The 24,454-nt window shown below is 37.2% G+C and overlaps 1 protein-coding gene and 1 long non-coding RNA gene across 6 annotated transcripts in view; one reads left to right on the forward strand and one right to left on the reverse strand.

Moving 5' to 3' along the window:
- The window catches only part of AOPEP (aminopeptidase O (putative)), a 235,892-nt gene that overhangs the window by 144,801 nt on the left and 66,637 nt on the right, over positions 1-24,454 (forward strand). The gene's annotated exons all lie outside the window — the stretch shown is intronic.
- LOC131192107 (uncharacterized) lies at positions 6,339-22,739 on the reverse strand. 2 transcript variants are annotated; one of them, XR_009153648.1, is made up of 3 exons: positions 17,811-22,739; positions 12,215-12,336; positions 6,339-7,648 (listed from the first exon to the last, which is right to left on the reverse strand). It is a non-coding gene; the product is annotated as an uncharacterized LOC131192107 (long non-coding RNA). The 2 variants fall into 2 exon arrangements; XR_009153649.1 differs by having other exon boundaries at positions 12,112-12,336.

The following is a 24,454-nucleotide window of genomic DNA, read 5'->3' on the forward strand; positions in this document are numbered from 1 at the left end:
TATGGCCATTTTTCACACTTACGACTATTGCAGCATCTGCATGGTCACATGATCAACATTTAGATGTTGGCAAGTGACTCATATATATGACCATTGTAGTGTCCTGGGGTCAGGTGATCCCTTTTGAGACCTTCTAACAAGCAAAGTCAATGGGATAGCCAGATTCACTTAACAACCGCGTGACTAACTTAGCAACTGGAGTGACTCACTTAACAACTGTGGCAAGAAAAGTCGTAGAATGGGTCAAAACTCATTAACAAATATCTAACAGCAACATAAATTTTGGGCTCCAAAATTGTGTCATAAGTCAAGGACTATCTGTATTTTTCTTATGATTATTGCTGCTAGAAGCATAAGAAAGTGGCAATGTGGATATAGTTAGGAAAAAAAATGAATCAAATGTGAAGACATAGAATTTGGGAAAGAAAAGCGAAATAGATTTTCCTTTACAAGTTACTACTTATACATATATCAGTCAGAATACCTGTTCTAGTCTTGAATTCTTAAGGAAAATGAAAACATTTGACTATAAAAGTACTTAAAGTACTCAAGAGTACTTGATAAAAGCAGTTTGACAGTTTGATCTGCTTGTTAATTCTGGGAGATTTGAGGAAGAAAAAAAGGCAACAGAACAAGAGCAAACGTGTGCATATTGTTTGTGTGTGAAATGCTAAATATGTCCTTACAAGATTATCTCTGATAGCGTGGATAGGAATGAGTAGCAAGTGTTTGTTGAATTTTACAGTTATAATTTTGGCTTAGTTAGAATAATGGTGGATTTTTTTCACCCAGCTTTCTCCCTTTAGGAACATATTGGCAAAGATGCTACAGGAATCCAGCAGGGTTTGAGCAGAATTTCTGACTTTCATATTTAATTAAGCATGGATATGAGGCAAGAATTATTTTGTTTGTTCAGAGCGTGACTGATGGAACAAGGAACTGGATGCCAAATGTTCTGATGTCTTCTTTTGGGGGTTGATGGAGTTCAGATTTAAAATAACCTTTTCCTTCTGGAAAATGTCAGAGGAATTTTATCTAAAGGTAAGAGATTCTAATACCAATTTTACACAGGTCTCTTCCAGATGCTGGTTCTTTCACTTACTTGTCAGTATCTCTTGAAAAAACCCTCTACACCAGGGGTGTCCGATCCCCATGACTTTAAGACAGTGGTGGGATTCAAGGGTGAAATCCAGCAGGTTCTGACATGTTCTGGAGAACCGGTAGAGGAAATTTTAAGTAGTTCAGAGAACCGGCAAATGCCACCTCTGGCTGGCCCCAGAGTGGGGTGGGAATGGAGATTTTGCAATATCCTTCCCCCAGGAGTGGGGAGGGAATGGGAATTTTGCAGTATCCTCCCCTGGAGTGGGGTGGGAATAGAGATTTTGCACTATCCTTCCTGTGCCATGCCCACCAAGCCATGCCCAACACCACACCCACCAAGCCACGCCCATAGAATCGGTTGTAAAAAAAAATTGGATTCTCCACTGGTGGGATTCAAATAATTTAACAACCGGTTCTCTGCCCTAATGACCAGCTGAGTAGGTGTGGCTCGGTGATCATGTGACTGTGAGCTTGGCCAACTCAGCATCACTCACATTGATGGGCACTTTGCTTTAGCTGTTACAATGTAATAAGGGTTAACCAGAGAGGCAGTTTCTGTAAGCAGGGCAATAAAGATTAGGCTAGAAACAACACCAGAATGTTTCCCTCCTGCCTTCCTTACAGGATTAGCCCTATAAAGTGGGAAAAAACAAAATAAGATTTCTTCCAACAACTGGGTCTCTGAACTGCTTAGAAAGTTAACAACCCATTCTCCCGAATAGGTGCGAACTGGCTGAATCCCACCACTGCTTTAAGACCTGTGAACTTCAACTCCCAGAATTCCCCAGCCAGCATCACAATTAATTTAATATGCACCTTTGTCTCTTTGCTTCTTTATTGGAAGAATACTCTTCTTGGAATATATTCAACAGAAATACTTGGTCCATAATATCCTTACACCGGACTTGGACATGGTATTTGTTATCATCATCAAAATAAATGATAGATAGCCTGAGTAGTAATGTTGCAAATTACTATTTTTCATAGAAATAATTATATTCTGTGCTTTCTTATCCTTTCCTTCTGCCTTCATTTATAATTGCTGAGATTTCCTGATCCTTCTCAATTCTTTATGCCAAAACTGATCCTAACTCTGATTTCTTGGCAGTGCATCCAATTTAATTTATAAAGGTACTGGACATTTTGGGGAAATTGATAAAATAGCATGAGCAATTTCATATTCATACTTCAATGCCAGAGAAAAAAAAAGAATGTAGCAGAAAAAAAAATAAGATAGTTATTTAAAGGGAACAGTTAAGAAAACTTGAAGTAATCCAAAGTATAATTTTTAAGAAGACACGTTTCTGAGAATAGATCATTACCTTTTTTTTTTAATAAAGAAGTGGTCTGCTGCTGTCAGCTTGTATATTGTTCTTGTCAAGAAGTTGAGTTAATGGTCTAATGTGACCAAGATTTGATCACATGGAATCTGTTCACATGGCAGTGGTTTGAATCCATTTCACTTAGGTTGTTAAATGGACAGAGTGGTTATCATGTGAACAACATAACACTTAGCGTGTCTTTAAGGTTCAAAATAGATTTACTGTGTTCTAAATAATTCAGTTGCTCATGATTAATGCTCATGGGGAATTTCTGAAATAAGAAGTCTTTGTGTTGTTAGCTGTAGCATCTTAATGCCATTTTAAAGAATTTATCATGGGATGGTAGAATCCTTTGAAGTAACCAGAGTTAAGTACATTAGAGATCCTCAGTTTGGATGACATCTAAACTAAATTAAATTAAGATTAGTATCAAATTAAGTTTGCATCAGTATTTCATAATAAAAAAACCCATGTCTAGGTTAGTTCTATTTTCATGTAACAAATACAAATGTTTAAGAATATATTTCTAGTTTCCAGCAAAACAGAAATACTTGCAATCCTAAGGCTTTGTGACATTTCAGTGTACAGAACCATCTGTGTTCACAATCTCTGCCTATTATGATTGCAGCTGAGACAGACAGACTGACTCCAGGAAGCTTGGCGGTACTAAAGCGTGTCCTGCATCATTCGGTGCCATGTTCAATTCCCTTCTTGGGAAAATTGTGCTTGGGAAATTTGGCTTGTTACTACTGAAATCAGCGCTGTTTTTTTGTCCACTTCCATCTTTGAAGGATGAGCACTATGTTCCTCTCTTTATTTTGGTGTGTCTTTTTGTAAAGCAACAATATTTTCTCCAGATAATAATAAGATTTGTTGTAAAAGCTTGTAAGGATACCTTATTTGCTGAATACATCCTGGAACAGTAAGATTGAATAAAGGCTATATTTTCCAAAATGAGCACTCAGTAATAAGTTTTCTTGCTTATTTAACAGCAAATACAGTGTCCTTCAGTTCTGTCAACTTTTAAAGCAAAAAATGGTCCTATACTATTCAAGTGAATTTATCTATAGTGGACCATTTCATTTACAACTGTATGTGTTTTATACATTATTTCTCCAGCATGTGTACTTTGCACATGTAAAAAAGGAACATCAAGGATGCAAATACATCAATGAAAGAAATAAGCAATTCCTTTGAATTATACGAATGGTTGCAGGATTTGGGTTTGGCTAGTCTAGAGAAAAGAAGGACTAGAGGTGACATGGTAGCAGTATTCCAGTATTCAAGAGGTTGCCATAAAGAGGAGGGGTCAATTTATTTTCCAAAGCACCAAGGGCAGGATAAGAAAGGGCAGGAGGGAAACGAATCAAGGAGAGAAGCAACCTGAAAAACTTGCTAACAGTGAAGATAATAACCAGTGGAAAACCTTGCCTTCAGTAGTTGTAGGTGCTTCATCACTGGAGGTTTTTAAGAAGGGACTGGACAGTCACTTATCTGAAATGGTACAGAGTCTCCTGCTTGAGCAGGGAGTTGGACTAGAAGACCTCCAAGGTCCCTTCCAGCTCTGTTCTGATTGATTAATTCAGAGTTTGCTTCTTCATTGAATACCGACTTGCCATTTTTTTTAGTTGTATCTTGTGGAATGCAGAGTCTAGCGCTGGAGCTCCCAACTCAGAAACAAAGCTTAGCCTTGAAATAATGTTTGCATTTTTGCCTATCTTAGAAGAATAGCCCCTAAACTTGTTTTGTCTAAACCTGTGAATATGAAAACAAATTGGACACTGAAGTGAGTTCACTGATTAGATTCCAAAAAGCTGGTTTGCCTCATAAACCACGGACAACATGAATGTTCCTGTCCTATTGTTTTTCTTTCTTTCTTCTTATATATATATATATATATATATATATATATATATATATATATATATATATATATGTATGTATATATGTATATGTATATATATATATATATATATATATATATGCTTATACTTCCTTATATTTCCTCATATATATGTTTATATACTATATAATCTTTTTGTGTGATGCTTATATATATTGTTGTGACAAATAAATAAAAATAAATAAAATAAAATGTATAAGAAGAATAGATAGCAGTTACAGGAAGTGGTGCAATCCAAATTTTTTTACTACCAGTTCTGTGGGCGTGGCTTGGTGTTCGTGGTGTGGCTTGGTGGACATGGCTTGGTGGGCATGGCAGGGGAAGGATACTGCAAAACCCCCATTCCCTCCCCACTCCTGGGGGAAGGATATTGCAAAATCTCCATTCGCACCCCACCCTGGGGCCAGCCAGAGGTGGTATTTTATGGTTCTCCAGACTACTCAAAATTTCCGCTACCGGTTCTCCAGAACCTGTCAGAACCTGCTAGATTTCACCCCTGGTTACAGGCTGTAAAAGTGCAAGAATGTCAGACTTGGCTTAGAATTAGCTGAAGAATTGATTGTTTCATGACTTGCTTAAAATTTCTGGGCTAAGCTGGATTGAAGGAAAAATCAAACTGCCAACTACTGAACTGAAGTATCACTCCTTTTTGTCTGCTTTGACATTCTAACATGGTGCAACAAATAACTGAGGATGAGACAGCCAATGCTGAAAAAAGAAATGGGTCTAACAATATTGTACGCAAAAGGCTATAATGTGACTAACTACTGAAAAGCACTGGCACTGACATGTCTATTACATGGTTTGGTATGCAGAGGAGAAAGCACAATTCAGAAGTCATTGGCAGAGCTCTATTGAGATATTGTAAATAGAAGAGCAAATTGTCACTGAATTAGACATTCTGAAAGAAGAGAATTTCAGGAAATTCCAGGAAAGAGGATCCTAATTTCATTGTAGTGGTGCTGGCCATCCAATTAGCAAAAAGCTGCTTGTTTCAGAGAAATTAAGCCATTTAACTTTACTCCGAAATAATGTACATTGTTAGCAGTTCTTGCCTTTACTTGTTGGAAATTAAAATAAATTAAGATTTTAATTGTAAACTCCCACAAGTGAAATACTTTTTCCAGGTAAACATAGGTGAGATTGCAGTTTTCACCCAGCAGTTTGAAAATCAACAATTCCACATGCTGCCATTAGAGCTTGCACTTTTGTTTCATGAGCAATGTCTTTTTAAACTAATTGAATTTCATTGACAGGTTTGATCCTTCCTTCCTTCCTTCCTTCCTCCCTCCCTCCCTCATTATGAATTTGATCACAATGATTTTAAAATGACTTACCCATTTTAAACCAATATAATTACACTTTATCTGTTTGTTCTATTTTGATATATTTAATGTCCACAGTCAAGTTTAGTGTTAGTCAAGGCAGATGAAATACAATAGCACTCTGGATTTTAATCCAGCGATGCAAGTTCAAATTTCTAAACTTCCAAGTTGGATGCAAGTTGATATTTTAAGAAAGTCGAAAGCCAAAGTTTTGCCTAGCGGTTAAATCATTAGGCTAAGAACCAGGAGATTGTGAGTTCTAGTCCCATATTAGCCATGGAAGCTTGCTGGGTGACTTTGAGCCAGTCCAACTCACCTCACAGGGTGATGGTTTTCGGGGAAATAAAAGAGGAAGGAATAAGGTTCCCACCTTGCATTATTTATAAAAATAATTAAAGTAATTAAAAAAACACAAACTTTCTACTGGAAGGACTGGGTGCATGCTTGCTTGGAGACAGGTGGGCTGTTTCTAGCACTGAATAAAGTAAGAAATAGATGAGATTTTGTGATCAAAGTTTTCAGGCTATACCCTGTTTGCGGATCTGTGTTCAGAGTTACCATTGATTCTGCTTTTGCGGGACTCTTAAAGTTCCCTCTAATTTGATTATTTGTGTTTTCATTAATTTAATGTATGCTTGATATTTCTTTGTATTTCCTTTAAATTGTAAGTCACTTGGAGTGTTCTTTTCAGGAAGAAAGGCAAATCAATAAACAAAATCTTAGAGCGAGACAATGGGTTATTTATAACTGATAAAAATATGTTGGGTCTTTGGTTTAGCTTAGCATGACATATGAATTGAGAACCTGGCATTTATAAATCATAGTTTATAGATTTTATTTATCCAGCCATTGAAACTAATTCAACAGACCAAGATAAAACCATACTGCTCTTAATGCAGGGCTGAAAACCCCCCACCAATGGCTAGATTTAGTTGCCTAACATTCCTTTTGATTCTCCTAAGTATTTAAGGTTTCAACAGTTTGTTAGGGTTGTTTTTTTTTTGGTGTTTTGGGATGATCTTAATGGGCAAAACTCTACCTTGACTGTGTCTTCTAGGTCCTGTAGTCCTCAAAAATGTTGTGGAAAACCAAGCATATTTTGCAATTGATAGAAACGGTACAGTTTTGGCTTACTGAACCTGCCTGTGATTCTGTGTAAGCATTTTTTGATATGCTTCCTTAATATTAACCAGTTTACTTCAGTAGATTTTAAATAACATATCTAATGGATTGTGACTATAAGGTTCTAAGAGAAAAAATGTGTAAATAATGGATTTCTCTAAAGATTTTGCCTAGGTCTTTGAACTTGGATAAACTTTGTCAAATTCTGGAATGTGATATTTGTTTTGTCTGAGATCTGGCCAGAAGATTTTATTCAATGCACAATTCCACCCACTTTTTGTAAGAAGAAGCATTCCAAGCTGCAGAGTTAGTTTTCAATAATGATACTTGGAAAAGATGCAAGAAGCCGGTCTTAAGACATAATATTTATATATCCCTTTTCCTTGAATAACTCAAGTAAAAGACTTTTATTTAGACTGCACGTATAGTTAATCTTGCTTTTAGCATCATCATTTCAAATGTAACACCGTGAGGTAACTTTCCAACTTTCATGGAAGGGGATATAAGATACACACTCTCAAAAGACGAAACCATAATGTCCATTGTCTCCATTATTGAACCAAAAATAAGTTAACAATTCAGCTGCACTTATTCAGAGTGCTTGCAGTTATGTGACTTTTTAATCTATAAATAGAACTCAAACTACATTATCAGCATAGCTGATTCTTCAGAGAAGAACAAAAATAATATTAAAAAAAAAATCAAACAAAGCACATTCTGAAACGTAGCAAAATGTCATGCAGTAGGTTTTCTGTTCCCATGAATACAGTTACCTTCTGTGTAGTCATCCTTATGTTAAGTAAGCTGAAAGTGAAAATTATAGTCTGCAGTGGGCGGGAGAAGCCTTGTGTCCTTTACCACCTGCCATAGTACACCTATGGACCAAACAACAGTATCAGTTTTGGTGTCACTAGAACAGCTGCTAACACTGTATTATTCTACTCATTCAGTGGCATAGCCTATACCAGGGATTTCCAACAGGGTGAAATGTAAAATTTGTTACTACTGGTTTTGTGGGTGTGGCTTGGTGGTGGTGGTGTAATGTGACTGGGTGGGCGTGGCCAACTTTTTAAAAAAAAAATTAAAAGCATTTTTTCTACAACCTCTTCGGCCAAAGAGATTGTAAAAAAATGCTTTTAAAAGCCTCTGATGATCAGGCAACTCAGCTGGGATTGCCAGAGGAGCCTTTTAAAAGCATTTTTTCTACAACCTTTTCAGCTGAAGAGGTTGTAGAAAAAATGCTTTTAAAAGGTTCTGATGATCCCAACTGAGCCACACGATCATCAGAGGCTTTTTTTTACTTTTAAAAGCATTTTTTCGGCCGAAGAAAAAATGCTTTTAAAAGTAAAAAAAAAAAACACCCCTCTGATGATCGCGCGGCTCAGCTGGGTATGGGGTGGTGGTGGTAGGGATTTTTGCTACCGGTTCTCCGAACCACCCGCCACCATCGCTACCGGATCCGGTCCAAACCAGGAGCATTTCACCCCTGGTCTCCAACCTTGGCAACTTCAAGCCTGGAGGACTTCAACTCCCAGAATTCCCCATTTCAATTCTGGGAGTTGAAGTCTGCCAGGGTTGAAGTTGTCAAGGTTGGAGACCCCGGCCTATACCATAGAGATATTTTAATAATTGGGTTAAGATATCCAGATCTCAGGCAGATTCAGTGGATCAAATCAGATTCAGTGGATCAAATCAGATCTCAGGCAGATTCAGTGGATCAAATCAGACATCAATATTATGGCCATGTGTTCTCATTATTCCCTTGATTCTGGGCTAAGTTGAAAACAATTGTTCAGCTTACAAGCAGGTTAGCTGAGCAGGTGGCGACACCAAGCTGCCATTGGGGCTGATCTCAAAGCTTTGTAAATTCCAGAGATGTTGGTTAGATGGCGAAATAGCTGAGAAGAAGTTAGTGCAAGCTGTTTGTTTAACGTTGCAAAGAAAACTACATGGTTGTATTCACTAGGAGTTATGAGTCACTCAGGAGTTGTGATTAACTAGAGGGAAATTCTTTTCTTTTCAATCCAGGTTAAACAATTTACACTGGATCTGATGAATTGGTCTATAAACTCTGCATAAAAACAGTTTATCAGGTCAAGTTGCTGAAGTCTGAAATCATCAGCTTGCACATATTAAACAAGAATGGGACTAAATCTGATCTTATGCTGTCTGGCACAGGAAGTGAATAATTTGGGCATACTAGCAATATGCTCCATACCAGACACAAATCTAGGAGTAAAGCCCACCCATTAATTGTATATTGTCCACTTCCTATGAATTATCTGTAAACAGACTTCGATTTACATTCTACAAGGCAATGCTTTGAATCTTGGCAAATCACAGCTTGAATTTTGGCAGTCATATTTATTTGTAAGAAACAGTATTAAAACTAAGGCCATGCCTTTCTACTTTAAGCAATCAGGGATATCAGAATGCAGCATGATCTTGCCTTGACTTTTGACAATCAAGTCTATGGATCCATACAATGTGAAATACATTAAAGCATTTTGGTTGGTGTGAATAGTGGCTGTACACAATGGATTATAGGGCTGTTTTGATGGCTACTAAATGGAAGCTTATGCCTGTTTTGAGAATTTCATTAATGTGATATTGGTGGCCATTTAAGGAACAGAGTGCAACTGATCCTTAAAAGATAACAAGGTCTGGAAAATCAAAGACGGTATGGGCCAAGAAAAACGCAACGCTTGCTTCAGAGTGTTGGATATTTTGATGAACATGTGCTCATTTTTAAGCAATGTCAAAGAAAAAACAAAATTTTCTGCCTCCCTTGGTTTGTAGAACACAGTCTAAAGCTAAAAAGCTGTGACAAATTCATGATCAGGACATCTGTGTGCCAGATACATGTGCACCATTGCTTGACTATTTAAAATGTTACATACTTTCTTTCATGCAGATCCAAAAGGTAAATCATCTGAAGAAAATAAAGTATCAATTCAGGAAAAGTGTTTTCTTAAAGCAGTATTCTTTCCTTAAGTTACTTCCAGGCTTAGTCATGCCTAGTGTGTAGTTACTGTATTGAAATCAGTAGGTCTTAAATTAATCTTGATTAACTTGCCTGCTTGGTTTAAAAGTTCCTATTCTAAGCTTGACTAATTCTGGATTATTTCTCTAGATGAATTTAATAGAGGTGGGTAATTTACCACATGAGTGGTAGGAATGTCATTCTTAGTACAATGTGAAATAATCTAAGTTACCTCTTTAGAAGTCAAAGAATTTCAAAACTGGAATCATTTTGGTGACTGAAATTCTTTGGCAAGTTTTGCTTGAATGCAAGCAACTACATGGCTTTTGGGATATTGGAAATTGCTAATCATCAAGTGCAGGGGTGTCTAACCTTGGCAAGTTGAACTTCCAGAATTCCCCAGCTAGCATGAGTCTTAAAGTTGCCGAGGTTGGATCTAGTGTATCTTTCTACCTGTAGTTCAGATGCCATTTACAGAATGCATGTTTTGGCTGGATTGAAATTCTGGGTATTATGATCCCAGCACATCTATGAGACACCAGATTGGGGAAATGCTAATTCAATTCAGTACTAAACCCTTATTTCCCACGTTGATGGAAAGGGATGAAGGTGGAAGGAAGAAATTTCCTGACAGTTGATCAGTGGAACAACTTTCCTCCAGAAGTTGTGAATAGCAATAGCACTAGACTTACATACCACTTCACAGTGCTTTACAGCCCTCTCTAATTGGATTACAGGGTATCAGCATATTGCCCCCAACAAGTTTGGTCCTCATTTTATCGACCTCGGAAGGATGGAAGCCTTGAGCCTGCTGAGTTTTGAACTGCCAAATTGCAGGCAGTTAGCAGTCAGCAGAAGTAGCCTGCAGTACTGCACTCTAACCACTGCACCACTGGGCCACCGAATGCTCCAACACTGGAAGTTTTTAAGACGAGATTGGACAATCCTATGTCTGAAATGGTGTAGGGATTTCCTGTCTAAGCAGGGGGTTGGACTTAAAGTCCTCCAAGGTTCCTTCAAACTCTGTTGTTCTATTCCAGGGGTGTTAAACTCACAGCCCGCGGGCCAGATGCATCATGTGCTGGCCCTGTCCCCGCCCGGTTTAGCAAAGGGGGAAAAATCCCAATACATCACATGACGATGCTGTGATGACGCGAGTTTTACACCCCTGTTCTATTCTATTCACACCCAATGGTCTTCCTACCATCTACTACTTTTAGTAGGCTGAACCCTTCTGAAAATAAAGTTTATGGTTTCTCTTTTACAATTGTCCTCTTTGCTCCTTGGACTGATAGGTAATCCCTTCTCTGAAGGACACAGTTGTCACTCTGTGTCAGGGTTTATTACAGGAGATTGCAAATGCATTGCATTTGGTTGCCTCATGCTCTGTATATTCTTTCCCTACAAAAATAAAATAATTTTAAGGATGAAGACTTAAACTTTCTCCCTAATGTGATCATTTTCAGGAGTGGGAATTGAAGTACTCATTCATATAATTCTCATTTCTTTATTGAAGTGAATGCCCTAAAGAAAGGATTATTATCTCATTAAGATCTAGGCAGTTTGTTAAACTATAGCAGCTAATTTCATAGCCTTGAAAGAATTTTTTTAAAATGCTTGTTAGATTTGTCTGCACTACATAGGGCCAAGCCATAGCTTTTCATTTTTGTACTTTCTGGCTTGCGTCAAGTATTCATATCACTAATAGAAGATGACAGATCAATAAATTATGCCAATAATAATTTGAGCCACCCTGCACAGAAGTAGTTTTAAGACTACCGGTCTCTGCTTTTCTCCCCCTCTCCCCCTTCTGGGTTAAACAGCAGAACTCTATATAATATTATAAAACTGCTTTGAAGCCCTTTTTGCAGAGGGAAAGAAGATTTCTGTGGGAATGCAGAAAAGCTGCCATTAAATGGAATTCCAAGCCTCATTAACTTGGAGTGAGGTCTTTTTCAAACTGTAGAGTAGTAGTAGAGTTGCTTCTAACAGGGCAAACCCCATAGACTCCTTTCCATATGGGCAACCATTTCTGCAAAGCAGGTTCAATTTGATCCAAAGCCATTTTATCTATGGCATAGATAACATGCTGTAGGTTACATTTTACAGATCTTCTGCACTCCTTGATGGGCAGCTATGCTTCCTATAATATTTAGTTTTCATCCATTTTTGGCAAGTATCTCAATACTTCCTTCTGTTGTTGTTCTTTGATCCCAAGAAGAGAGATAGCCTGGTAGACTCAGCATGACTATTCACATAGAAGTCCGATTACTTGTTTGATTTTGGCTTAGTTTGGATAAACCAAGACAAATAAGATTGATTCAGTAATTAAGTATTAAACCAGTCATAACTTACGATGATATGCAAGCCAAGTCTTTGTCTAGAGACGACAGTTGTGTATTGGTGACTGCCAACTGATCCATTCCACAAGGGGAGAATGAATTGTATTCCGACTTACTTGTAAGTATATTTGATTTCTTGAAATCAGTGAGGCTAAACTGATTATTAGCTTGTCAGGATCAGTACAAGATGCCTTGTCTTGTGCATTCAAGAGCAGCAGATCCAAGCAGTATTTTCAACCTGTATGGCAAAAAAATTTTTTAAAAAAATGTGATGAACTTTGGATTATTACTAATTGTTGTATGCATCTGCTATCCTGTTGATACCTAAAGAATACAAATTTATCATTGATGAAATTGTATTTTGTTATTTTTTTAAAAAAAATTGTGTTTTGACTTGTTCCTAGATTACATTCTAAGTTCTTACATTTCAAACATCTGCATTCTAATTGTCTACAGAATACACAGTATTATTAATTTTCTTGGAAATGGTGTTGAAACAATTCTAAATTAATCATGCCTCACTTAAAAGTGAACAATTTAAACTTGGATTATTGGCAATTACCTTTACAATATAAGATAGGTATCTGCACTTGATACAGGAATTAAGCATTGGGATTTGAGTAGTTAATTTAATGTCTCAACATCTTGGGAATCAGGACATCATCAACCATCATTAGCTCTCTGATGAGTTTTTTTAAAGGAAGTTGTTCTTCATTTTATGTGGCTGTTCTTCCTTTTATCTAAGTCCTTGGTGGCCTTACCAAATAAACTGATTCATTTATATATTTTTTGGTTGGATGCTTGTAGGATTATCGTTAAAAAATCAGGATGTACTGCCCTCTGCAGCGATCAACTGATTTGAAATTTTACCAAACAGTCTCCTCATTTAGTTTCTGTTTATGTGTAAATAAAATTAGATTTCCAATAGAAATTTAAGTAGGTATAATCTCTACAAAATGTTGCAGAAGCTTTTAAAAGTAGTCCTCTATTTATGTTCACTGGTATCTTTTAATCCATAAATATTTTCTGTGTAAGGGTAACACTTATATTTTTTTCCACAGGATCTGAAAGGCTCCATTTTAAGGGAGCATCACTCTGTATACCAGAATATCTCACAGCATTATAAATCCCAGACTTTTTTTTTTTACAGTTTGCTTTTTGTTCCAAATAAAAATGTGTGGTATCAAAATACATCCAACTGTTTAAGCAGTACTCCACATGTTGCTTTTAAAATGCAAAATGTAATGGATTTTGATGCAGAGGGAGGAATAAATCATAGCTGGTATGTTTTAGATATGGCATCATGAAACTCACTAGCTTTATTGCTTGTTTGAAATTATTTTTAATATTAAAGTTCTTAGTTAGCAGAATACCTTTTTAACGAATGAATTCATTCCAAACCCTGACATTGCAAAGAATGTTACATAGTAACATATATTAGAGCAAGGGTGTCAAATTGGCAGCCCACAGGCTGGATGCGTCACGCACAGACAATGCCCACCCCAGTTCCGTGAATGGGGAAAATGTTGCGAAATGTCACGTGATGGCAATGTGAAGCGTTCTCGGATATTCTTCTCCCACACCAAAGAGTCAAGAACCTTTTTCTCCTGCGTCTTCAAAGTTCAACTTTCATTTTCATACAGTGTAATAGAAAATATGATGGCTTTTATGACTCTGATATATGTATAAATAAAAACATTGGGAAAAAATCCGAATATCCTTTCCAAGACCTTCATGGGTTCTCTACCAAGTGCTGGTCTGCAATATATTTCTTGACTTCTTGTTCCTTTACGGTTGATGGTTGATCCTAAAAGACAGAAGCTCTCTACTGCTTTCATGTCTTCATTGCCAATTCTAAGGCTGCTTGTTGTATCTGTTGTCATTACATTAGTCTTTATATTTAATTGTAGTCCCATTTTTGACTGTGTTCTTTGAGTTTTATTACTGGGTCTTGCAGACCCTTTGCATTCTTCTACCGTGCCATGTCTGGAGATGCCTTTGGGACATCCTGAATTAAAAAGATAGGTTTTGCTACTGAGGTTTGTGAAGGTCTGTTAGACTATATGAGACAGATAGACCAGTCTCAGTTTAAAAATACAATTCACACTCATTAAACAAAAAATCAAACAAACAGTGTGTTTCAAAAGAAAATGGATTTTGCATTTCATGGCATAAACTGCTTTGCTATAAATTGCTCACCATAAATCTGTCAATAAAAGATACTTCCAAGTTGGCATCTACAGAAAAATTACCAATTCCCTTTATGAATAGCCATCTTTTGTCAATGTGATTTCTTATTGTCCTGAGTACCTGTAGCGTGGTGCACTTGAGAGTGGAAAATACATTCTGGCTGAGGAGGGGCATTCCTCATTCCTAAAACCAGAGGCCGGGTGAAGCAAATGTCAAGTCCTTTCTGATGATTATAGGAATCTAAAGACGGGTCTTCTGATTAGGATTATTTTTCAACTCAAAGATCCTTTATCTGACCTTAGTACTTCCTTCCCGAAGAGGGAAGATGTCAAATGGACCAGTGTAGAGTAAATAACATTAGAAAACCTTTTAGTCTGTAATACCACATTCAGCCTGTTATTACCACATTAAAACCTCATTTTCTTTATCCAATCATTTTTATACTTTATGGTTCCAAATCCCCCCCCCTTTCTCCCTGTCTTTAAATATTAACTCTCTGTTTATTTCTTGGAATTGAGTTATTTTACACACACACAGCCTTAAAAGTGTGACTTTTTCCCATGAGCTTTTTGGATTCTTTGAAGTGCAGCTGTTGCTCTGTATATTCTTACCACCCTCAAAGTTTGGCATTGGGATGACCTCTTTCTGCCTGACTTCTTTTCCATGTGAGACAAGGCTGTATTAGTCTCCCCTTATTTATTCAATGTATATGCTGATTATATAGTAATGGATGGTGGATTGGAAGAAGTTGAGCATGATTTTAAAACTGGAGGAAGAAACATCAATTGCAAGCTCTATGATGATGACATCTGCAAGTTTTCTTAATAAAGATTTAAGTAGCAAGGGGAAAAAATTGACTAAAATTAAATATAAAGAAGACCAAACTAATGGCACCAAATAGAACAACCTGCCTTAGATATCAAAGTACTTTTTAGGATCAACCATCGACAGTAACAGAACAAGCATTTAAGAAATACACTACAAGTTAACACTTGGTAGAAAAACCGTGAGAATCATGCAAGCCATGGTATTCCCTGTGTCACTATAGAAAGAGATGATGGGTAGAGATGTTGCATCTTTGAACTTTGATGTTAGAGAAGGCTCCTGAGAGTACCATGGACCACCAAGAAAACAAGCAAATATATCAACATAGAATTCTCACTTGAGGCAAAAATGACAAAGCTCAAATTATTTACTTTGGACACAATACCTATCTCTTTAGTGAAGGCTGTAATTCTGGAAAATGTGGAAGTAAAGGGAAGAAGAGGGCAGTCAGCAGCAAGATGGATGGACTAAGTTACACTAGTGATAAGTGCACCTTTGGAAAACCTGAAAGGCCAGATTAGTGATAGTTCATCATGGAAAAAAAATCTATCTGGTCACTAAGAGTTGAAAATGACTTGGTGGCACATAATCAATCACATCATTGATGTGGTGTCCATTATTTGAAATATAACTTGATGAGTTCAGATGCATCCCTTTAACCAAGAATATCCCTGACTGAGCAAATACCTGTGCATCCCTTGGCAGTAAATGATGGGTTTTAAAACAGAACAATTCTCTAATAGCTTTATTGTAGAGAATTGTAACAAATAATATTATTAGCGAAATCAAAGTTTACTATAATTGAAATACTTTCAGAAGTAAGGTTATTCGTGTTATTTATTAATAAAGGTGTATTCATATGTTGTGTCCAACAACGTTGTGTATAACTTGTCATATTTTGAGAAATAGATAACTTTTCCCCAGGCATTTACAATGATCATATCCATCACATAGTTGCTCAGTTACAAACAAAGAACACTCTCCTTTGGCAAAATAGACTGTGGTATCCATGGAGGACTAGTCATGTTGTATGCTGCACTTTCTACTTTTTTGGAGGCATTTTCTTTTCTAAATAAATTTGTATTTATGAGCAATTGGGAGTTTTAGACAAGCACATTTCTTCCTCCAATGAGTCACGTTAATCTTTGGAACTACAAAGTTAGTTCTTACTTTGTTTGCTATGCTAGTTTTCTTTTTGTGTCAATGACCAATTGTCAGGTAAAATTATAGTGGAGGATGTCAGTATGGGTGAGTGGAATGAGTATGGAGATGACATGACCTTGCCTCCATCTTTAGCCAGGAACAAATTTAAGAGTTGGACTGATTCTTGAAAAACTGGAGTTCTCCTATCCATCTGGCTGTACTTTTAGAAATCAATTTAAACTGTAGTTTTGGAATATACTATAATGGCATTGGCTGGTTCTTTTCTTTATGGATTCATGCAAGTGCATGTAGAAGCAAGAAGAGAAGTAGGAATATTCCTGGGGCCACCCACAAGCCTTGGAATCATCTCAATTCCCAAAGCAGAACATTGACAACATCAAAGACAGGGCAAGAAAGAAATCAATGAACATAAGGAAGACTAAACAGTCTGTAGGAGAAAGGAAAATTACATGACATGATGGGATGCTTGCTTAATTAATAACTAACAACTACAAAGAAATATTGCTTGCTGTTGTAATATATAGGTAGATTGGTTGAATTATTATTTTAATATATTTTGTACTCTCATTTGAGTTGCTGGTAATCTTGAGAGCACTTGTGCTGCTTATTTCAGGGATATGAATTCAGTGTTATGAATACCACGCTATTGTAATCAAGAAGATTTTCAAAAAGCAAAATGATTTAGAGCGGGGTCTCCAAACACGGTAACTTTAAGACTTGTGGATTTCCAATTGGCTGGGGAATTCTGGGAGTTGAAGTCCACAAGTCTTAAAGTTGCTAAGTTTGGAAACCCCTGATGGGGTCCAAAGGCCCTTAGACTAGAGGGCACTTTTGGAAATTGAAAAAACAAGATGATGCTCTTTCCAAATGATTGCTATAGGATTTGCCCATTCACAAAACAACTGGCACGAATGACATAAATAATTACAAAATACCATTTATTGGTATTCTACCTGTCAGCCTACTCAGCTTTTCTTTCTCAAGGAAAGAACTATTGCCTCTTTCTTACCTTGATCAGGGTAACTAAAAAAGTATGCATGTTTTTCTGAAGAAAGTTTTGTGGGGAACATTTGAGGTTCAGAGGCATTTTGAACATAAATATAATGTTAGAGAGTGGTATTTTGCTTTTTATGACTATTTTTAATTAAAATAACTTCTTGAAATGTATAAAGTGGGATGTGATAGGGAGCTGCCTGCAAATTCTTTGCCCGTCCCTGGGCATCACATTGCGGATCACTGAGGTAGGCTTGCAAGTCAGCCAAAACCAAAAATAGCCTGACTACATATAGACCAGCTACAGTCAAAGATAACACATACTCCCCACCCCCAGGTAATAATAACAACAAGTACTATCCACAGCAACAGAATTACAGGTTTGATAAATATTTTTCCAAGTAGTCAGAGGCATAATATTTAATGCAATTTAAATATTAATAAATAAATATCATCAAACTAACAAATAAATATTAATAAATGATCTGTTTATTAATATAGATTAACTCAATGATGATGATAATCAATCTGAAATATTACCTTAAGTCTGTCTGATTCACTAGCACTTGCCAGCTTCTTTGTATTACTGGGAGAGCTGTCAGAAGATTTGGAGCTTTTGTTGAAACGTGCAAGCATAGGTGGTTGAAACTTCTCGTTATGAAACATCCAAGAGGAATGTTTTCTCAGGCTTTTGTCTGATGCACCTCACTTATGCATTGTGCAAGCTCAAACATAAAAAAGCTTATATTATTTCTCAACCTGGTTGTCTTTGAGGTTTGAATGAACTCTTAACTTCCTTTATTGTGGATTGTGTAGCTACTATACTTCAAGAAAGAAGGGTATGTCACATTACGGTCCCATCTTGTATGAAAGCACTTGGCAAGCAACATTTAACATGCAAGACATTTTATGAATAAACTTGTCTGTTGGAGCCATGGAGATTTCTTTCATAGCTCTTGGATAGGAAAATAAATATGAAAATGTCTTTAGACCAGGTCTGTCCAACCTTGGCAACTTTAAGACTTACAGACTTCAACTCTCAGAATTCCCCAGGGAATTCTGGGAATTGAAGTACATTGGTCTTAGAGTTGCCAAGGTTGGACACTCTTCCCTAAGATCTGCACAGGGCTGCCCGGTTAGTATCTTGAGAGTACTTTGCACATAACTCTGTGATTGCAGCTAAGATCTTATGCAAAGCTATCTGTAAAGAAAAGTTCACTGAAAGCAGTGAGATTTATCTTTGAGTGAGCATAAGTAAGATAACAATATGGGAATTTTGCCAGTCATTTTAAGATGTCCATTATGGTTTGTCACATAGTCAGCCAGATTGGATTTGTCATTTTTGTTCACCTGTCAAATCCTTCCTCAGGACCTGGGTTAGGCAGATGTGTATGTTTGATGGTGTTAGAGATATCACTGCAGGATGGAAGCTGTTCCAAATAAAGCTGCCTTTTGCAATTGACTGAGAGTGAATTTGTCAATGCCGATGGTGTTCAAGTGGTGTTCAAGTTATTTTGGGATTGCACCCAAGGCGTCTATGACTATTGCTACTACCCTTGCTTTCTTTTGCTACAGTTGTTCTATTTCTATTTGCAGAAATTTCTATTTTGTTGATATGATTTGTATTTTGTGAAGTTATTGTTTTAGACCATATCTATTTTCCTAGATACAGATAAATGGAGAACAATTTAGAATGCCTTACCTAGTAACCCAGGTACAGAATTCCCAATTGTAGTGATTCTTTGGGCACTTGGAGACCCAGCACCAGAGCCCTGTCCTGCTACATTGGTGCTAAACCTTTACAATCACACTGTTGTCTTTGGACAATTGACCAAATTTTCTTCCATCTTGGTTATTTCACAGCTCAAATGGTAAAACTCCTAAGTTGTGATTTGCAGGGTTGTTAATTCAGCAAATTCATGAGCAGGCATTTTCTCATTCCCTTCACCTCACCCCATTAAACTTCAACTAGTCAGTAGATCTTGCAAGCAACTATCAGTAACCCTAAATCTTACTTCTTGTTTTTCTGTTTTGGTAAAAATGTCAAGCTCAATGAAAGGATAGCAGTCTTTACTTACTGTTTTTCTTGTAGGTAAACCTGACTAGGACCAGCATTCTTTACCAGCATTCAATAATGTAACTGTGATAAGTCAGTGTCTGTCTTTTCCAGATCCCTTTACTGGTGATGTCACATAAGGAGTTCTTAAAAGAATTATAATTGTTCAGTGACAGAAGGCAATCTTCAGAGCCTGATAACTTTCAGATGAGTTAGGTTTGTATAAAGGAATAAGAATAAGTAGGCAGAATTATAGTTGGACAATGAAATAGTTAACCCAAAGGTACTTTTTTTCAAGAGGCAACTGGACTTTCTGTTTTTTTGTTGAAGACTTTTGCTTCTCATCCAAGAAGCTTCTTCAGCTGAATGGATTATTACCTGTCCTGAGAGGGTTTTTTTTCCCCCTTAATTTTTTTTGGTCAGTTGGCATCACTCTTTGAGATTATTTTTAACATGACTTCATACCTGTGAGTTTTAAGTTTGTCCTGATCACCTGATAAAGTAGCTTAGGCTGCCTGAACTTGGGTTTATCTTCATTTCCTAAAGCTTCCTGTTTAAAATGGCAGCAGTTCTGCTCTTCTCGTTTAACAAGCTGCCTTTTTCTTAAATACCAGTGTACAGCATAGAATAACATCATTTACGGTATTTTGTATCACATATTTTTCAGTTGGGCCTTCTGACTTATTTCACCCAACACCCTAGAAAAAAATGATTCACAAGAGCCATGTGCTTGTTCTACTGTTTTTTTGTTCTGACAATCAAAACCGTTGTGTATTCATGTGCTTTTTCATACTAATTCATTACTAATCCTTTTCCCCCCCCACCTAATGTTATTTCATGAATAGCAAAGGTCTACTGCCTGTAGCACACCTTGAGTCCAGATGTATTGCAGGGTATAAAGAATTTAATATCTTCCAATTGCATAAAGACTCTGAAATTTTAGAATAACCTTCTCCCCATGTGGTCTATATGTTTATCACAGTAGACAAGACTGGAGATTGTATTGTCAGGGAATTGTGACTATAAAGCACCGTTTCTCAGCCTTGACAACCTTAAGATGTGTGGATTTCAGGGTTGAAAAATAGTGCCATAGAGCATAATGCCCAGCCATAACCTGTTTACTAATGGTAAGAAGTGAGGCTCGGTGTTGGAAGATTGTATTTCAAGGATATCTGCGTGAAAGTATTTTAGATCCAAACAGTCCTTTTATACAGAGAAAAATGTCTTGAGTCCAGAACAAACATAAGTTTTTTAGGTCATTCTTGTCTAAAACAGGAACTGTTTTATGTTTCTGCTTTGTTCTGTTTTCTATGTATTGGGAGCCATGTTGTAGTTACTAGAATAACCAGATGAAGTTTTCCTGATCAAGAATGAGACAGAGAGGTTTGCATTCACTGAGGATAACAAAGGATAGTCTGACTGAAATTATTACAGCTAAGATAAAAGTATCTGAAACAGCATACAGTACATTATGCACAGTGTGGTGTCACACGGTATACCAAGCTTTGGTTTGTTTAAATTGTTACTTGTTAAACATAACATAACATAACATAAGAATAGAATAGAATAGAATTTTATTGGCCAAGTGTGATTGGACACACAAGGAATTTGTCTTGGTGCATATGCTCTCAGTGTACATAAAAGAAAAGATACGTTCATCAAGGTACAACATTTACAACACGATTGATGATCAATATATCAATATAAATCATAAGGATTGCCAGCAACAAGTTATAGTCATACAGTCATAACATAACATAACATAACATAACATAACATAACATAACATAACATAACATAACATAACATAACAAGAACAGAGTTGGAAGGGACCTTGGAGGTCTTCTAGTCTAACCCCCTGCCCAGGCAGGAAACCCTACACCATTTCAGACAAATGGTTATCCAACATTTTCTTAAAAATTTCCAGTGTTGGAGCATTTACAACTTCTGCAGGCAAATTGTTCCACTTATTGATTGTTCTAACTGTCAGGAAATTTCTCCTTAGGTTTAAATTGCTTCTCTCCTTGATTAGTTTCCACCCATTGCTTCTTGTTCTACCCTCAGGTGCTTTGGAGAATAGTTTGACTCCCTCTTCTTTGTGGCAACCCCTGAGATATTGGAACACTGCTATCATGTCTCCCCTAGTCCTTCTTTTCATTAAACTAGACATACCGAGTTCCAGCAACCGTTCTTCATATGTTTTAGCCTCCAGTTCCCTAATCATCTTTGTTGCTCTTCTCAGCACTATTTCTAGAGTCTCAACATCTTTTTTACATCATGGCGACCAAAACTGAATGCAATATTCCAAGTGTGACCTTACCAAGGCATTATAAAGTGGTATTAAGACTTCACGTGATCTTGATTCTATCCCTCTGTTTATGCAGCCCAGAACTGTGTTGGCTTTTTTGGCAGCTGCTGCACACTGCTGGCACATATCTAAATGGTTGTCCACTAGGACTCCAAGATCCCTCTCACAGTTACTACTATTGAGCAAGGTACCACATATACGGTAGTTGTGCATTTTGTTTTTGTTTTCTTATCTAAATGTAGAACCTTACTTTTTTCATTGTTGAATTTCATTTTGTTAGATAGCGCCCAGTGTTCAAGTCTGTCAAGATCCTTCTGTATCTTGAGCCTATCTTCTGGAGTGTTGGCTATTCTTGCCAGCTTGGTGTCATAAACAAAAACATAGTGCTTGATACACATAGTGCTCAGCATAAACCATAGTTTACTAATCACCGTGATAAGCAAAAATGTAACTTACTATGGCATTTTTAAGAGTCTGAACAAATTCATTATAATTTGTATTCATATAAATCTGTACTGTTAACCTTAGATCTGAAATTCTGAAAGTATGTGGCCGAATCCTTTACATTCCCCATTTCTTAACATCCATTTTGGCATCTCTGCCAAACCAGAAAGTCCAGTTGCCTCTTGAAAAAGCACCTTTCTGGTTTTTCTTTGAAGATGTTTAGCTTTTCATCCAAGAAGCTTCTTCAGTACTTCTTGTCCAGTTGCCTCTTGGAAAAAGCACCTTTGGGACAACCATGACCTGGATGACTGAGAATCTCCATAGACAATATTGAATATAATTTTACATTTAACTGAAATGTAATTTTTGAAGAAGATTATGGCTTCCACTGCTGACTTCTGTTTTGATACTGCAAATAATTCTAAATGTTCAGTTACTTTGATGGTCATTTTGGGCCCAAAGGAAGCTCATGAATAATTGTTTTCAGGGATAAATGAATAGAAGCCAGGCAGAAAAAGAAACCTACTAATTTCATGGATACAGATTTAATAAATGAATGAAACTTTAAATTGTACCTTTCATTGCTTTAAAAGCAAGTTGAGTGATAGCTATTATCGTTTAGAACATTGACCTAAAATTACCTTTTCTTCTTTCCCTCTCTTAATGCCATTTTTCAACTGGTGCATTTAGATTTTCCATATTCCCAAATGTTCTTCAAAGTGCTTAAAAATGAGAATTGTCTTGACATGTATCTGGCACCCTCTGTCTCATTAGAAGCAGATTTCTAAGTATTGCTAAATATTTAAAATGCTTGGTAAAGTTTCCTGTCTGGTCCTAGGGATTTCCTTCCTTTTATCTTCTTAAGCTTCCTCTACCTTGTTGTCACTCATAGTCTTTGTTAAGAAACTTGCTACATTTACTAAGGTATTCTGATTTCCTACATTAAAGATGGAATTTTCAAATGCTTTCATTATTGCTTCATCAATTGTCATATCATGTTTGTCCATAATACTCTCCTGGTCCATCAGGAGTAATATGGGCTTCAAAAGCTCCCTGCTCAGATGCTTAAAAATGTAATACCATCTTCAAATACCATAATCACTACAAATCAAGCCACTGCAAATCAAGTCTAACAAAAGCAATTCTTTGAACGCTGGTTAAATTGATTTTATAAGCAAAAAACTGAGAAGGATGGCATTACAAAAGATTGCGTGTTCCATTTTTATGACAGCCTAAATGCAGTGGTGAAATCTAAATTTCTTTCCTACTGATTCTGTGGGCGTGGCTTGGTGGGTGTGGCTGGATGGGGGGTCATGTGACTGGGTGGGCGTGGCTATATAACCATGTGATTGGGGGATCAAAAGACAGAAACTCACTAACAATGTCCTGCTGCCGCAAGATTGGACTAGATGACCTCCAGGTCCCTTCCAGCCCTGGATTATCCTCTGAAGTTATGTCTAGTGCCAGGTTTGTTGTCTTTCCTTCGCCTTTTTCCCTCCCTCCCTCCCTCTTTCTCTCCCTCTCTCCCTCTCTCTCTCTCCCTCTCTCTCTCTCTCTCTCTCTCTTTCTCTCGCTCTCTCCCTCCCTCCCTCCTTCCCTTTCTCTCTCTCTTTCAAAAACGGACCCCCCATTTTCTGCCTACACATCCCCGCCCCCGTTTTTGGCCTAGCAGGCTTCTACACCCCCCATTTTTGGCCTAGCAGGCTTCAGGGAAGCCTGCTGGGAGCAAAAACGCCCCCCACCCCCCTAAAAAAAAAGGTTCCGATGATTGCACACCACAGCTGTGATTGTTGGAGCCTTTTTAAAAACTTTTTAAAAATGCTTTTAAAAGCATTTTTTTACTACCGGCTTAGGCAAATAGGTTGTAAAAAATGCTTTAAAAAAGTAAAAAAAAAAGGCTCCAACGATCACAACTGAGGCGCGCGATCATCGGAATCTTTTTTTTAACCTTTTAAAAGCATTTTTTTACTACCGGCTCGGGCGAATAGTAATTCGCATGGCTCAGCTGTGATCATCAGAGCCTTTTTTTTTTTACTTTTAAAAGCATTTTTAAAACCTATTCCTACCATTCAGGCGGGAAAAGTGAGCGAACTGGAAAGAAGCAGCAAATGGGCAAACGGGCAAGCCAGTGACCGGGCGATTGGGTGGGCATGGGCAGGGGTGCCAGGAATTTTTGCTACTGGTTGTCCGAACCACCCGCCGCCATCGTTACTGGATCGGCTGATCCGGTCCGAACCGGGAGCATTTCACCCCTATCTAAATGCCTTTGGAGTGTACAATGGATTGTTCAGGATATATGATTTACAGGTAGTCCTTGATTTATTAATCCCAGTTAAACTGGGACAATTAAGCCCGAAATTTCCATTGCTAAATTCA

The sequence above is a fragment of the Ahaetulla prasina genome, chromosome 2, assembly GCF_028640845.1.
Source record: "Ahaetulla prasina isolate Xishuangbanna chromosome 2, ASM2864084v1, whole genome shotgun sequence".
Taxonomy (NCBI): Eukaryota; Metazoa; Chordata; class Lepidosauria; order Squamata; family Colubridae; genus Ahaetulla; species Ahaetulla prasina.